The sequence below is a fragment of the Sarcophilus harrisii genome, chromosome 3 (assembly GCF_902635505.1).
Source record: "Sarcophilus harrisii chromosome 3, mSarHar1.11, whole genome shotgun sequence".
NCBI lineage: Eukaryota > Metazoa > Chordata > Mammalia > Dasyuromorphia > Dasyuridae > Sarcophilus > Sarcophilus harrisii.
In genome coordinates this window covers 209,642,528-209,659,810 of record NC_045428.1, presented here as the reverse complement: position 1 = coordinate 209,659,810, position 17,283 = coordinate 209,642,528, and positions in this window count along the sequence as shown.

The window sequence follows — 17,283 nt, the reverse complement described above, 5'->3', positions numbered from 1 at the left end:
AGGCTATATTGAAACAAAATATATCTATTTTTAAAAACTATAACTATAAATCATTTATTCATCATGAAAAAGAGAAGACTACTACTGCTACATGATTATTCAATTTATGTTTAATTTAGTAATCCATTTATTATGTGTTTTTCTCAAAAATAAGAAATACATTTCCTAAGTCTCATTAACAAATGTTGACATCTTTCATATCTTGTGTAATTTAAAATACATGTATTTGCATAAGTTGGACATTGTAGAAACATGTCAATAGACTTTTTTTTTTTTGCCTTACCTCATATTGTTCTTTTGAAGTTAGCATTTTTTTTTGTTATTGTTGTTCTTATTTTGCAAAACATACATGGCAAGGCATAAGTAATATAGAGTCTCTTGCTCCATTGATATTCACAAAACCTCAAAAGACATTTAAGATATTTTCCACCTATCCATTGGCTCAATGCCAAGTAGCAGATTTATAGGAGAACATTGACAGAAGTGCTAGGAGGTCATCAGACTTGGTTGAATTGTTGGAAGGACTACTTATATAGATAAAATAACAAATTCATCAAAGTATATAAGGTAGAATGAAAAAACCATAACCTTTCTTTGATGATTGAATAATTTTTAGATATTCCAAATCATTAATCTGAGTAATGATTATAAAATAATTTAGATAAGAGATCTTGAAGGGAAATTAAAACTGAGACATATTTGTGTGTATCACATTAAAACACATACACACAAATAGATAAGCCATAGATTTATCTACCCCTTCCTCTAATATATGTATATATGAACATATATGTAATATCAGATATATAAATGTCAATATATAACATTATATATGCATGTCTATCTGTCTACACAAACATACAATAGTTATTTTGTTTATATTCAATCATTTTACTTATTTTAGGCATGTCCAACTCTTTGTGACATTTGGGATTTTCTTAGCAAGATCCTTGAGTTGTTTGCCATTTTCTTATCCAGCTCATTTTATAGATAAGGAACTGAGGCAAATAGAGTTAAATGGCTTGCCCAGGGTCCCATGACTAATAAGTGTCTGAGGCCAGATTTGAATCAAGAAGTTGAGCCTTTCTGATTCCAAGTCTGGCACTCTATCCACTGTATCACTTAGCTGCTCCATGTATAATTATTTATGATTTGTCATTTGTTCAATAATTTACATATATTGCATACTTTTGATAATGAATTATATATTCTTTACATGACATGTATTTATACACACATATCTGTACACATGTGGATATATACTAAATGGGCCTCTAAGATTCTTTATACCTCTAAATTTATTATTAGTATAATAAAATATATGATATAATGTCATATAACATAATGCATGATATGTGATACATACAATATGTTAAATATTATGTGATGGTATATTAACACGATTATAATTCTATACTTTGTGATTTGAAGATTTTACAGTTGGTCCTTGATTTGTTTTACAGACATATCTCAACTTTCTGACACTTATTAAACTCAGGATGTCTAAAACAACTATTTTTCTTTCCTTACTCTCAAACCCACTCCTCTTTCAAATTTCCCTATTACTTTCATGGGAATTTTCATCATCAACTATTCTTCTAGTTACTCAGGTTAACTCTTCAATTAAAGCAGTTGTAGTATCTTGTCATTTCTACTTCCATCACATTTTTCACATCCATACCTTTTTTTACAATTAAGTGTTTGATTCAGGCCTTTGTCACCTCTCATTTGCAGTATTGCAATAACTTTGCATTTTTTCTCACTGTCTCAAGCATCTATTAACTCCAATCTATCCTTTACACAATCATGAAAACAACTTCCCTAAAACTCAGGTCTGATCATATCATTCCCTACAAACCTTGTCAGCATTCAGTCAGTAAACTCTAGAGACTTCCCATTACCTGTAGAATAAATACAAATTTGTCTTTGGTATTTAAATCTTTCTAGGAACTGCTCTCTTTTTGTCTTTCCTGTATTCTTACACAATTAACACAGTGACTGTCAGATTATAAGTGCTTAATAAATTCTTACTGAATGATTTATTTCTAATGAAACTTTGTTTGGGAATAAGACATCTCATGGTTTTTGAAGTCTTATGCTTCCTATGCATGAAAAGTTTTAGAGAAAGATATCATGTTTTCTTCTAGGTTTAATCTGCTTAGCTATAGTCATCAGAGGGAAATTGAGCTTTATATTTCATGTTGAAGATCAGGGATTGGGGAAGAGCTTTATTTCAGAGAATAAAGAACAGAGATAAACCACTGATATCCTACACACCTGAAGGAACTCCTTATGTGCTTGTCCTTGTATCCTGTTCAGGGGCATCCTCATCACAAGAAGTTTCACTCAATTAACCAGAAAACTTAATTAGCCATGCCAGTTAATTGAAATACAACTGTAGTTCAGAATTGACCCAATTAAATATTTCTCCTCAAGGAAGCATTATAGAGAAGCAAGGTTTATACTAATCCTTATAAAAGCATACCTAAACACTCCCCATCCAGTCATCTGCTAAAAGTGAATACAATTTAAAAAAAAAAAAAAAAAAAAGGAACAATATCATGGAATTTCCCTAGAATGAGCATTCCCTGGAGGATCAGCTCATGTACTTTGTTCATCTTTGAGTCTTCTATAAATGTAGAATTCTCCAAAATATCTTGAGTAACGAGCAGTTTGGTTTGTTTAGAAATATACACAACTCACAAAAGTCTTCTTTGCAAAAGTCTGAGACTTCTCTACTCTTTAATATAAACAACCATGGAAACTCATTTTGATGAAAACTGAAATCTACAAATCACAGTATTTGGATCAATAAACTCCATTTGTTGACTCATAATGGAAACAGACAGGACCAAAGACTTTTGATTGGCAGGAAATTATTAGTATGCAAAAGCATGACTTAGAAAGGCATGCCAGTAATAAAATAAAAGAAATAAAAGAAAATAATTTATTATAAGTCTCTTATTTATAAAATGTATTGCAGAAGGAAACATATATATATATATATATATATATATATATATATATATATTTAAAAAGTTCATTAAAGAAGAGAGCAAACAGGTACACCTCTATGACAGATATAAAATACAAAGTACAATGTGATCATAAAGCATTTTTCAAATTAAAACATTTTTTTCAAATAACATCACATTTCTAGTACCTTGACAACTACCAATGATGACAGTTGCCTATAAAATTCAAATGAATTGCAATTGAACATTGCCGGATTTTTATATTTATATTCAGAAATTGAAAATGGTTTTTGTTTTTTTATTAGACTGAATACTTCATAGATGTATTATCCCTATAAAGTAGCTCTCAAGAGTCTCTGCTAAGGGCAAAATCACAACTGCAATGTAGAAAGTACCAACCGTAAATGTGATGGGGTAAAAATACTTCAAACTGGTCCTCTCCTTTCCCCTAAATGATTCAGAATATCCTGGGACCTTACCATATTCCTCATGTCTTTAAAGCTCTTTCTGTCATATTATACTCTGCAGGGCTTTTCAGTATAAAGTTTTTCACCCCTGCAACCCCGATGTGAACCATGATTTATCAAACAGATTGGAATCTTGCTCATTTGGAGGCATGGTGAGAGAATAAAACAATCATAGACCTAGAGTCACAAGGTGAGAAAACCAAGAACCAGGAATATTAATTGACTTGTCCAAGGTATGTAGACAGCAAGTATCTTGGAAGTTGGTGAAAATGACAGGAAGTTTCCAGCTTGGAAGCAGAAAGGAAATGAATTATAGGTGAGACGTGGGAAAGTACAAGAAGATTTTTTTCCCAAGGCAGCATGGTGGTTGATTATTGAAAAGATAGATTAAGATTAATTGATGTCTACTTTACCTTGTAACTAAATTTTAATAAAGTCTTTTTGAAAATGTAGACATTTTTAGGTACAACAAAGAGAAGTAAAAGAATGTAAATACCTAGCCCAGTACAACATCCAGGAACTAGGGGCATAGCCATAAATTAGTGCCAATGGTTGAAAGGCAGAAGAAGGTCTTGAGCCCTAGAACAGTTGTTCCATTTATAGGAAAAATGTAGTGTTGTTATTGTTCTTTGATATTTCACATTCTGTCAGGGCATTTAAAGTAAGTGTGTTTGAGATGCCATCCTAACTTGAAGAGCGTGCTTAACTTTGAGAGAAGTTTGCACTTGTTTGTCTTTCCTCTACTGACTAGGTGAACTATGGGAATATGGGAAACACTCCCAAAGGGAATAGAAATTATCCTTCTAAACAATTCATGGGTTTTCAAATATAGAATCAATTTTGTTAATATAGAAAAAGACACAGAACAGATTCACATCCTAGTCCATAGTGTTGAAAGGGTTCCTTTCTTACTTCTAGTAGGCTTTCTTTTCCTTCCATTATGGATGCCTGTAAAATTACTCTTCTCACAATACTATTCTGGATGTTAATTTGCTGTTCCCCATGCAAAATATTCTGTCTCCTGATTCTGTGTCTATGTATAACTTTTCTCATCTTCATTCCTTCCCAACTCTTTGGAATTTTTTTTTCTTTTCATTTCAACCTCTTGTAATCCCTAGTTTCTTCAAAGCCCAGAACAAGTACTATGGCCTATATGGGACTTTTCCAGATTTATCCAATTATAAGTATCCTCTCATCATTACTTTATAGGTTTTTTTTTCATATATGTACATGTACACACACACACACACACACACACCATCCTATATATTTTATATAGTATATCTTCCAGAAAATGTAAGATTCCTGACAGAAACTAATTTCATTTCTCCTTTTTCTTTCTTTCTTCTTTTTATTTAGCATTGTTAGGATTTATAATCCCATCTCACATATATCTGGCACATAATAGTTGTTTGTTGAATCAAAGTGAATTGCTATGGTTCTGGAAAAGGGAATGAAGAGAATCATGTTTACAATCCTCCAACTAGGTGTTCTCCAACTAGGTGTTCTGACATTACATTATTATCTCATCACTTCCTTTTATCTGCCTACCTAACTGTCTATCCATCTATCTATCACCATTGTAGCTCTCTAACATTTTGGTTCTTTTTAATTTTCAAACATTGATTCCTGCCATACTGTTTCCAACCATGCTTTTTGAAGAGTTCTTTTTTCTCTCCCAACTACAGGGCAAGAAGAGAAAGCTATTCTATTTAGGAAGATATTCTATGGTTTTCTATTACTCTATTTCCACCAGAAAGGTTTTGCACTGTAGTAAGAAAAAATACTAGTACAAAGTTAGCAAATACTCACCTTAAACTGTAGTTTAAGCAAGTTGCTCTTGTCCATAGATCTTATGCAGAGCTCACCTTTCTAAATACATAATACCTTCTGCCAAATTCCTCAGTAAAATAAAATGTTTGATATATATAACATTTTTCAACATAATATTAATTGAACTTTTTTTTTGGCAAATTCTACTATCTCTACTTTTGATAACTGCTAATGCTCTGGTGTGTCATAAAACTACAAGGTGGGAATTCATATTATAGAAACTCAACTCTTTGTGGACCATTATAATTTTCCTTCTACAAAGAAGAAATATTATTTTCCCTTTGCAGAACTGAGTTACCAAATACAAATGTAAGCTATGAAGTATAATGTTAGAGAGACTTATCTTACTTTGATTTCACTTTTATTACTCTCAAGCCCTAGATATGAAGAATTTTCATATGTAAGGAAAAGGGAAGTATTGATCAGAAGAGAACCAGATCCAATATACTTAGTAGAATATTATTATTAACAGTTTTTTTCTTAAGATACTAGAGATGTCTCTTGATTATTGACTGATGGAGGTGCAGAAAGAAAAGCATCTTCCCTTGTGATATATGAAGATAAACAAGTAAAAAAAAACAGTACGTTTTGTGCATTTTTTTTTACCTTTGAAGTCCAAACCATATTATAGCAAGCAAGGGAAGACAAAAATGTGTCCTGTCCTCTTCTCTACCTCTTGATCAGCATAGGCAATTTGCTGAAGTGAGCTTTAGAGGAAAGTTCCTAAATTCCCAGTTTCTCAATGAGTGAGTAAGTGAATGAATGAATAAATAAAGTTTATTAAAGACTTATTATCTGCTAAATTCTGGGAATGCAAATTTAAAAGTAAAGATGTTTTTGTTATCAAGATCATTAAATTTAATAGAGAGAGGCAGAGCCAAGACATGAACTCATCCAATTTCTTCCCCAAACTGGGGGAAAGTCTTTAGACAGTGATTCTAAGCAAATTTTAGAGCATCAGAACAGCCCAAATGATGGAGTTAGATATTTTCCAATCAAAGGCAATTTATAAGGTCAACAGAAAAGGTGTGTTACTTCAGGGTAAAAAGTTCATCATAAAATCACAGTTCAGGGCATACCAGTATAGCCCTGATCTTAGCCCCAGTCCCAGCATTAGGAAAGCAGAATCTCTGAATCAGTGGCAGTACTGGTGGCTTCCAAAGCTTTTAGTCCAGCAACATAAAAGAGAACTTGAAAGGTCAGCACAAAAGGTCCATAGGAGAGTGGGAGTGCAATGCCCAATCTCCAGTGCAGGTCACAGCAGTGCAGCTGCAGCCCCAATCTCAGCATAAGCAAACCAGGACTCTGTTGCTTTAGCAGACAGAAAAGAGGGCCTGTGGGTCAGTCCCTAGAAGGATCTCTGAAAGCAGCTGCACAAAACCCCTGAAGCTTGGGATAATGCACCCCCTACCCTGGAAACAGAGTCCTACTGTAACAAAGAGTTAATAGCCAAGTAATAAACTAGGAAAATGAGTAGTCAACAAAAAAGTTTCTGACTATAGAAAATTATTATGATGATAAAGAAGATCAAAATACACATTCAGAAGATGACAGCTCCTACATCCAAAGCCTCCAAGAAAAATAAGAATTAGCCAGCCATGGAAGAGTTCAAAAGGGATTTTGAAAATCAAATAAGAGAAATAGAGAAAAAATTAGGAAAACAATGAGAGTGATGCAAAAGGAAATTAAAAAAAAACTAATGAAAAATAGGGGGAGAAATGTGAAATGATTCATTGAAAAAAAAAAAACTGACCTGGAAAATAGAGCTAGGAGAGAAAATTTTAAAATTATTGTCTATCTTAAAGACATGATAAAAAAAGAGCCTGGACATCATCTTTCAGGAAATTATCAAGGAAAACTGTCCTGATATTCTAGAATTAGAGGGTAAGATAGAAATCGAAAGAATCCACTGATCACCTCCTAAAAGAGATCCCAAAATGAAAATTCCCAGGAATATTATAGCCAAATTTCAGAACTCCCAGGTCAAGAAGAAAATATTTCAAGTATTAGAAAGAAACACAGTCAGGATAACTGAAACACAGGATAAAGAAACACAGAAAGGAGCCACAGTCAGGATAACACATGATTTAGTAGCTTCTACATTCAAGGACCTGAGACTTGAAATGTGATATTTTGGAGAGCAACGGAGCTAGAATTACATCCAAGAATCATCTACCCAGCAAAACTGAATATGATCCTTCAGGGGGAAAGGTGGAAATTTAATAAAATAGAGAGTTTTCTAGCATTCATGGTAAAAAGACCAGAGCTGAATGGAAAAATTGGATTTTCAAATATAGGACACAGAAGCATAAGGATGTAATCAGGAAAATGATTTAATAAGACTTAATAAGGTTTATCTGCTTACATTTCTACATGGGAGGATGATACTTGTAACTTATTAGAACTTTCTCATTATTATGACAGTTTGAAAGATTGTGTGTGTATATATATATATATATATATATATATACAATCTTATTATATATACAATGTATAATATATATATATAGACAGAGAGCATGCGTTGAATATGAAGGAAAATATATATAAAATATTATTAAATTAAGAGGCAAGAAAGAAATGTTCTAAGATCAAGGGAGGGAGGAAGTAGAATGATGTAAATTGTCAGCCATAAAAAAGGAAGAAAAAGTTTTATAGTGGAGGAAAAGAAGAAGAGAAGAGTGGGAGTGAGCAAACCTTCCTCTCAACAGAATTGGCTCAAAGAGGAAATAACATACATACTCATGGGTACAGAAATTTATCTTACCCTTCAAGAAAATTGGAAGGGATGGAATATGGGAAGGGAGTGATGAATAACAAAATACTTTTGAGAAGGGAATAGAGTAAAAGGAAAGAAAGAATAGAATAAATGAAGGGAAATGCAATTAGCAATAGTGATTGTAAAAGGAATTTTGAAGCAAGTTTTTCTGTTAAGACCTTATTTCTCAGACATAAAGGGAACTGAGTCAAATTATAAAAAAATAAGAGCCATGCCTCATTGATAAATGATCAAAAGATAATATCTATGCCCAAAGGACTATAAAATCATGCATATCCTTTGACCTAACAATACTACTACTAGACATGAATACTAAAAGATTTTTAACAAAAGGAAAAAAAAAAGAGCTGTATGTAGCAGCTCTCTTCTCAGGGCTTAAAAAAAATTGAATGGATGTCTATCAATTGGAGAATGACTGAATAAATTGTGGTATGTGATTGTCATGGAATATTCTTGTTCTATGGGAAATGATTAACAGGATGCTCTCAGAAAAACAACAACAACAACAACCTGGAAAGTCTTCCATGAACTCAATGTGAGATGTATTATATATAAAGCAATAGCAATTTCTTGGAATGACAAGCTACAAATGACTTTGCTATTCTTACAATGATCCATGACTACTCTGAAGGACTTATGGTGAAAAATCCTTTATATATCCAGAGGAAAAAAATGGATTGTGTCTTCAGACTGCAGAGAGAATGCTGCAATTTTTTCTTTTTTATTATATGGGAAATCTATGTTTTCTTTTCATAGCATGACTTATGATCATGTTTTGCATAAATTCACATTGGTTTCTTAATGAGGGTTAAGGATGGGGATAAGGGAGAGAATCTGGAGTTTGAAAGTTTTAAAAACAAGTGTAAAAATTGTTTTAAATGTAACTGGGGGAAATAAATAAATAAAATAAATTTAATAAATAAAATTTTAAAATAAAAAAAATTAATAGTAGAAGAAAACACATAAAAGGAAGTAGTGACTAAAGAGGAAGATTTGGAAAGTCACAAAGAGAGTGACTAGTGAAATAGATTGAATTACCCTTCCTAGTATCAATGTTAATATTTTTTTCTAGGTTCTGAACCTAGAAAGCTGGGCTAAGGGAGTGTAGGCAAAGTTCCATGTTTGTTAGGAAATAAGGAAATGGCCACAATGTATAGAATAAAGCTGAGCTCTGATCAGCTAGATAGAATGAATCATGTGAGTGAAACACTCACCATTCAGGACTAATGATCTCTTGGTGTGAATTCCAGACATGAAAGCATGAAATATTCAGGGCAGAAATGGTTTTGACAAATCTAGGCAGGGTAGTAGGTAAAAAAGTGCCTGGAATAGGTTTCTGGTCATCTGCTTTTGAATTTGTTTCCTTTTCAAAACAACAACAACAACAAAAAAGGATAGACTTGTTGAGAGCAGTTTTTCTATGCTCAAAATATTACAGCAGCCAGATTACTGAAAATAATGACCATTAGTATGGACTTCTTAATAGCACACAGTAAAGTAGAGAGGTTCTTCATGTAACCTTAGGGGAAATAGTTTGAAAGTGGACTTTTATAAGTCTGAGGAATTGTCTTTGGGGTAATACCAACAGTTAATATTTCACTGATTTTGACATTCCTGAGTTTTAGAGTTTTGGCACTGAATCTCTGAAAAAGGAAAGATTTGCTTAAGAGTGTGTTATTTGAAATTAAAAAAAAAAACTGTTCAAATGGGTTTCTAAAGGACAGTCACTATCACAGAAGGTCAGAATTTTTAAATATTGTCTATTTTCTATACTTCTTGCCTTTAGTGATTTATATAATGCAGGTCTGAGGTGAATGGCAAGGGTTTTTGTTTGTTTGTTACATTTTGTTTTTGTTTTAGCAGCCTCTAAAGAATCTTTACTTTGCATTTGAAATATAATTGACTATTTACATATTTTATGTTTTTGGTTTTGTTCATGGATTCCTATGAGTACTTTATATCTTATGCACTTTCTGCAGTGTGGCTGAAATAAATGGGTAATATTGTACATTGAATTCAAGTGCAGGTACTGGGACCATTTGGGGAAACAGACATGAACTATACCTAATTATTATCCGAGAAATTACACAGGAGTAAAACCCTTAAGATTCAATAAATATTTAAAAAAGTGACCCTCTTGGTATCAAAATCCCAAGATTAGGTTTGTTTTGTGTGAGTCCAAAGTCTTGGGGAATCTTGGTTCAAAGGTTTTACTTGGTTTATGAAGGGTCTCTAAAAACTTACATATTGGAGATGAAAGTTGCTAAAGTTAAGTACTGCATTGTCATTTTCAGTTGTGTCCAACTTTTTGTGACCCCATTTTTGTTTTTGTTTCTAGTTTTTTTGGGGGGGGCAAAGATAATGATTTGACATTTTCTTCTCCAGCTCATTTTATAGATGAGGAAACTGAGTCAAAGAAGGCTAACTAAGCTGCTTGGGTTCACCCATAGATACAATGTACTCTGTCTGATTCTAATATACATCGATGATTGGTAGAAAAATCTCATTTGGAAGGAAAATCAAGGCAATGAACTCTACAAGACATCTCTTGTTATAATGTGATAGTTAAACATTTCTTAATGGTTAAGAAGGAAGAAAAATAAAAATAAGGGTTAGAATTAGGATTTGGGATTAGAATTAGGGATTTAGAATTAGGAATTAGAATTAAGAATCTGTTCTTGTCCATTCTCATGGTGTCTATCCTGAGACCGATGCCCTTCTGGAGGACCTCCAGAAAGCTAGCCCAAATATAATTCAGTGAGATAATTGCAGAATTATAAAGGAACCAGAACAACTTAAAAATGTTGTTTTGGAAAAAAATCATATTTTACAAAATAGCATGAGAAAGTTTCTTGCAAGTATTTGAAAGGCAAAAATGCAGATCAGTAGAATCCACAATCTGTTAATTGAGAGTGACAACAACTTTGAATCACCAAGAAATATACTATATACTTTAAAAAATTAAAGTCAAACAAAGCTAGCTTAAAATTATTTTAATAAAAATTTTAATAAAATTTTCCTTGCTAGACAAACATAAACCCAGAACACAAAATAATTATTAATATTTTCTTTGATAAAGGTTAACAAGAATACATAGAAAAATATCCAGGAAGCATAAAAGCTAAGATGCAAGAGAGCAGAATGAAAAGAGCTTCAGCTCTTGAGTCAGATGCTTTCTGATGCTTGCTCAGTAATTCATTTATTCATTAATTAGGGAAATAAACTAGATGGTATCTTAGGTCTTCTGAAGCTGCAAATGTATTATTCTATCATATCAGGAAGTTGTTAGAGTCATAGAAGGAAAAGTTGAAGAACTGAATTAATATTTCTTGAGTAAAGCCCATAAACTCTCTTCTCTTCTCTCTCTCTCTCTCTCTCTCTCTCTCTCTCTCTCTCTCTCTTTCTCTCTCTCTCTCTCTCTGTTTCTGTCTGTCTATCTATCTATCTATTGTTATCATCATCATCAATCTCTAGCATTTATCCACATTATTGAATCAGGGAAGGTCAAGGGAAAATTTTATATGGTGAAAGAGAAGGGATAGGATAGAGAAAAATTCTTCCTTCACTTGAGAGGAGAGAAAGGTAAATTTTATTTTTCATCTCTAGGTTTTCCAGAGATTTGTTGGGAAATGAGTCAGGTCTCAACTATGGAGAAATATTGCTTTGAACATTTATATTCTCATTTCCTAGAATGGGATGTTTTGGGATAAAATGGAGTTTATGCAGCAGCTTTCATTTGGGGAAGTAATAACTTCAAGAGACCCTTTCACATGAGGAATTATGATTTTTTAGATCATTCCCTTTCTTAAGTGAGGAATTCTAGGTATATCTGGCATTAAATTCATGTAGATAAAAGGGGAGAAAGATTTGAAAGAACTAGAGATGAAAAAATAAAATTCAATTTTCTCTCCTCTCAAGTCAAGAAGGAATGTTTCCCCATTTCTTTTCTCCTTTTTCTCCACATAAGTATTTCCTCTGAATTTTCAGGGAAATAGAAGTCAACATGTAAAAGAATATATGGATAGGTGTGTATTGTCTGGTATGCTATATAATACTATGTGTAGATGTGTGTGGTATTAATAAGTTGAGTCCAAGTTTAACTGGACAATAAAAATAGTGAATAAAAAATGATACACATTGCAATTCTAGACATCTATTACATGTATTGAATGACTTAGAGGATGCTGGTATGATTGAAAGGAAAATAGAAATTCAGTTTAGAAATTTTACAAGAGTCCCAGAGTACTCTTTTAGAAGAGTAATTTTAGAAGAGTTTAGAAATCATGGATATTAAGATCAGAGACAAAATAATCATATTGAGCCACATGTTTCATATTTTTGCATGTGTTTGGATGGTGTGAATTTCTCACAGTGAATCATTTTGATAGGTTCACTCTCATTTCTGTGTTTGAGAGAGTTTTTAAGTAATCAAATGGATATATGATATCATCAAAGTAGGTATTCAACCAATATTCGAGAAAGCTTACCTCTCGGCAAGGATGCTAATTTAGCATATTTTCTGTCCATCTTACATTTCTCATCCTTACCATCTTTTCCACCTTACATTTACTTTATTAAATCCTTTATTTAGATTCTTCCTATTCTACTCACAAAAATGGTGTAGTAAGATTATATTTTGCGAGTGTAAGTAAGCATCACAGAGCTAGACAGCTCTCACAAAATAAAGAATCAGTTTGACAAAAGATTTTCAATAATTACTTGGGTGTAAAAAGACTTCCTCCTTCCCATTGTCTGTCTTGTTGAATAATACAAAGATGCATACATCTTAGTCAGGTAAGATTTATCTTCAAACATGGAATTGGTAACAAAAATGCAAGGTCCTATTTACATGAAGTAATAATGGATGATGTTTATATAGTCTCAGTCTCTTTCTTTCTTTCTTTCTTTCTTTCTTTCTTTCTTTCTTTCTTTCTTTCTTTTTTCTTTCTTTCTTTCAATACACATTGCTTTATGAATCATGTTGAGAGAGAAAAATCAGAACAAGAGGGAAAAACCATGGGAGAAAAGAAAAAAAAACAGAAACAAGAGTCAATATAGCATGTATTGATTTACATTCAATATCCACAGTTCTTTTTCTGTATGCAGATTGTGTTTTCTATACCAAGTTTATTGGGATTGCCTTGCATCATTGAACTACTGAGAAGAAATTAAGCCGTTTATAGTTGATCACACATTCTTGCTGTTACTATGTACAATGTATCCCTAGCACTGCTTGTTTTGATCAGCATTAGTTCATGTAAATCTTTCCAGGTCTTTCTAAAATCATCTTGTTCATCATTTTGATAGAACAATAATAATCCATTACCTTCATATACCACAATTTATTTGGCCATTCTTTAAATGATAGTCTATAGTCTATTTCTTAAAATGACCTTGTGAGTATGAAAATGCAGAAATGGTTTTCTCTATTTGACAAATGGAATTTAGAGAAGTGAAGAGATTTCCTTCAAATCATGCCACTATTCATAATCAATGGTTGGGCTTAAAACTCAGATTCTTTGACTTCTTGTCCAAATTTTTATGCATTACACTACAGCCATCATAAGCTGATACTACTGTTTAAAGAATATAAAAAGAGAGAAGAAAGAGAACTAATGTAGGTGGCAAATGTAGCAACATTCATGGGCAGTCTTAAAACTTTAGATACATACTACCCTTACACTGAAATATCTAATCAGCTAATCAATAGCTAAGTTCAACCATGCAGTACATTTTCACTGAAATTGTCAAAACAACTCAGTTGGCAATTAAATACATTTTAGAAATGGAATTACTGCAGCACAAACAAGTTAGATAACGTATCTGTGCTCAATTATAGTGAGTTAGTGAAGGAAAACGAAATTTATTTTTTTTTTTACATTTCTAGTCGATACTATCTTTGTCTTTCAATGGGAAAATGCTCACATTGCTACCAAAATACTGGGTCTTGCTTTTAGGAATGGAAAGTATTCTTCTCTTTTAGGATTTTGCATTAACTCCTCTTTCACTCCTCTAATATGTATTGTGAATAAAATAACTTAAGAAATGTACTTATTGGAAAATTTCATATAAAAAGGAATCACAAGCAAAACCCCCACTTATTAAATGCCTAAAGTATTCAGAGAAGTATACCTGAGGAAGTTACAGCAGTTTTCCCAGCTGTGAAATGAGGAAATTGGACTAAATTATCTATCAAGTCTCTTCCAGTTCTAAATTCTAGCCAAACCACAATTACAAAGAGCACATTTATTGGAACCCAGGGTGCTAGAGTCGAAGAGGGATACATATACAAAAATACTCAAGAATAAGTAACATAAAAGTGATGGATGATGTTTTAGAAATTTACCATTGCTGTTAAAGATTCCAATTTTTCTCTTGGTGCATCTTTTACATATTTTCAATATACATTATCTCTTTAAAAAGATGTATAGTTGTGAACTTTGAAGCATCATAATCTCCAAGGAATAAAGTTATAGGTGACCTATCAATCAATGAAGCTCAATGGAGGTGTATAACATACATTTTTTATGATCTATACTTGAGAAAATATGTAAAGAATACCATTGGGTAAATATATAATAAAAAAGGAGGTAGATTAGTCATGTGCTGTTATTGTTGTATTTGTCCTTCATTCTGGAAGAGGACCATGTCATCAGGGAGGTGATGCCAGATATGCAAATAAATTGAATTTAAGTGATTCAGGGAGGTGCAAAATTACTAGCCTCACTTTTTTCTCTGGAGCCTTTTGGTTCTACTGGCAAGATATAAATCAAGATAACTAGAGATGCCTGGATGCACTGGGAGACCTTGACATTTTAAGCTAAAGTTTATAAGACATCTCAGTTTGCCAGAAGCAATAACCAATCAGTGATTAAGATTATATACTATATCAGATGGATAGGGATAATACTTCCATATTATATTTGAGATGGAACAACACAATCAAAAAATTCTAGAGGAATGTCTTCAGCATGCTGGATACTTTGTGAAGGAAATATAGAACGTGGAAAAGAAGTAGATGAAGAGGTAGGAATGGGTTACTATGGTGAACTGGAATGCTTATCCTCTTGATTCATTCTTTTCATCCTAAAAGGAAAAAAAAAAAACAACAGCAACCCACTTTATAAGAACTCTTCTCTTTGACTATTATATGATCTTCCCTCTCCCTTCTCTTTTTATAGCAAACTCCTTTACTGGCAACACACACTTTTCACCTTCTACTTCTCAGTCCTTTATAATCTAGTGCCTAGACCAGATCATTTAACTTAAATTACTCTCTTCAGTGCTGCCAACAGTCTTTTAATTTCTACAACTAATAGCACCTTTCAGTGATTATCCTTTCTAAGCAATCAGCACAGAGCATTACAAGTAGTGGATGGTTAATAAATTCTTATTCAATTGATGATTCAATTCCCTTTCCTAATTTCTGTTGCATAATGGATATGACATATGCATTGCTTCTTGAGCTAATAGATAATATTTATATTGCATGTGAATATTTGCAAATCATATATCATATCTATTGATACTGAAAACAATCATTTGAGGCTATTTTTATCTCCATTTTATGAATGAGGAAATTAAGGCTCAGAGAGGTGAAGTCATTTTATCTAAGGTTATATAGAAATTAAGTATCAGAATGAGGATTTGAGTGCCAGTTTTTCTGACTCATATTTCATGTTCTAAACAGTATGTCATACTCCTTCTACTTCATTATTTGTAGTGTTCTTGTTGGTTTTTTGGAGGTTTGGACAAGCCTTCTTTCAGCCAAATAATCACCACAAGAAAAGTCAGGTGTTAAAGTCCAAAGTCCAAATTCTTTATTGTCTCCTTGCCTGGTACCATAAGGTACAGAGGTTTTCAGACCAGCCTTGATTTGGTGGGGGAAGTGCAAGAGGTTAGCCATCATGTTGGTGTGAGATGGAGTGAATCTGTCTCTGAGTCTGTCCTAGTTTTTATGCTCTATTTTAATTACATCATCGTAGGTATGAATCTTGTAGAATTATATTAAGTACTAAGTACAGGTACTGAACTAGAGAACTATCCATCGCCATGCTAAACTAGATAACCATTGTATTTATCAATTACACTAAGCTAGCACCTTGTAAGAATCCTTGTTTCAAGTACAGAGTTCTGGCCCATACCATATCTTGCTTTCTTTTGTTTTAAAACATAGATGGTCATGCCCTCCCTGATTTCTCAGGGATGTAAGAACCCCAAAAGGAGGTGATCACGTCTTTCCTGACTTCTCAGAAAAAGGGCTGAGAACACTAAAAAAGGAGGTGATCACTCCTTTCCTGATGTCACAGGAAGGGAGATGAAAACACCAAAGACAATGGGGAATCAAACCAGATTAGCAGGTTTCTGAAGGGTCTCACTTGAAACAGGTATACATAAATCCATCAACATAGGAGGTATTACATAACAACATGAATCAACATGAGGAATTATACATCCATAAGTCCTAGAAATAATTCAAAATTAGTCTATTTTCTACTACTTCATGTGTCTGAGAATCCAATGTTCCTGCAAGTTTTGAAGTCCTGCAATAGTCTCATCACATGTAAGGGAATCCAATGATTCCTGCAAGTTTTGAAATCCTGTATCAGTCTTATCATGTCTCAGGGAATCCCATGATTCCTGCTGGTTTTGAAGTTCTGCAACAGTCTTATCAACAATTTTTTATCTCAGGATATCCAATGATTCCTGCTGGTTTTGAAGTTCTGGAACAGTCTCATTATCAGCCATGCTCTTTCAGTGTCAGATATTTCTTAGGTCTTCTCCTTTGTTTCCAGGTTTTTTCTCTTTTTCTGTCTCTCTCCAGGTGCTCTTGGCACCTTATTTCTTCTCCATCTGTAGAGATACAAGGGAACCCTTTCCCCAAGCAATTAAGCTATCTGGTCCCTTCCATTTACCACTTTCTGGATCTCTGCACATCACCTGGCAATTACATTGGAGCTGTTTGTACTGGACACTGCACTTTTGTTGGGTTAAAAAGCCTGTATTCTTCCCAATCTTAATCCCTTTCTCCCATCTGATTGCTTCTCTGCTGATTGATGATATCAGAGTCCTGAACTTCTAAAGACTCTCTGAGTATAACCTTGGCTGCCATCATTCTCCACCTGTTTTTTTCTTTGAGGTTTTGGAGCTGGGCCCTGCCTCTCATTTCCCTGGGCCAATCTACATTCTGAGGCCCAATGTCCTTGTTGCATTTTGGACATTGGGTTTT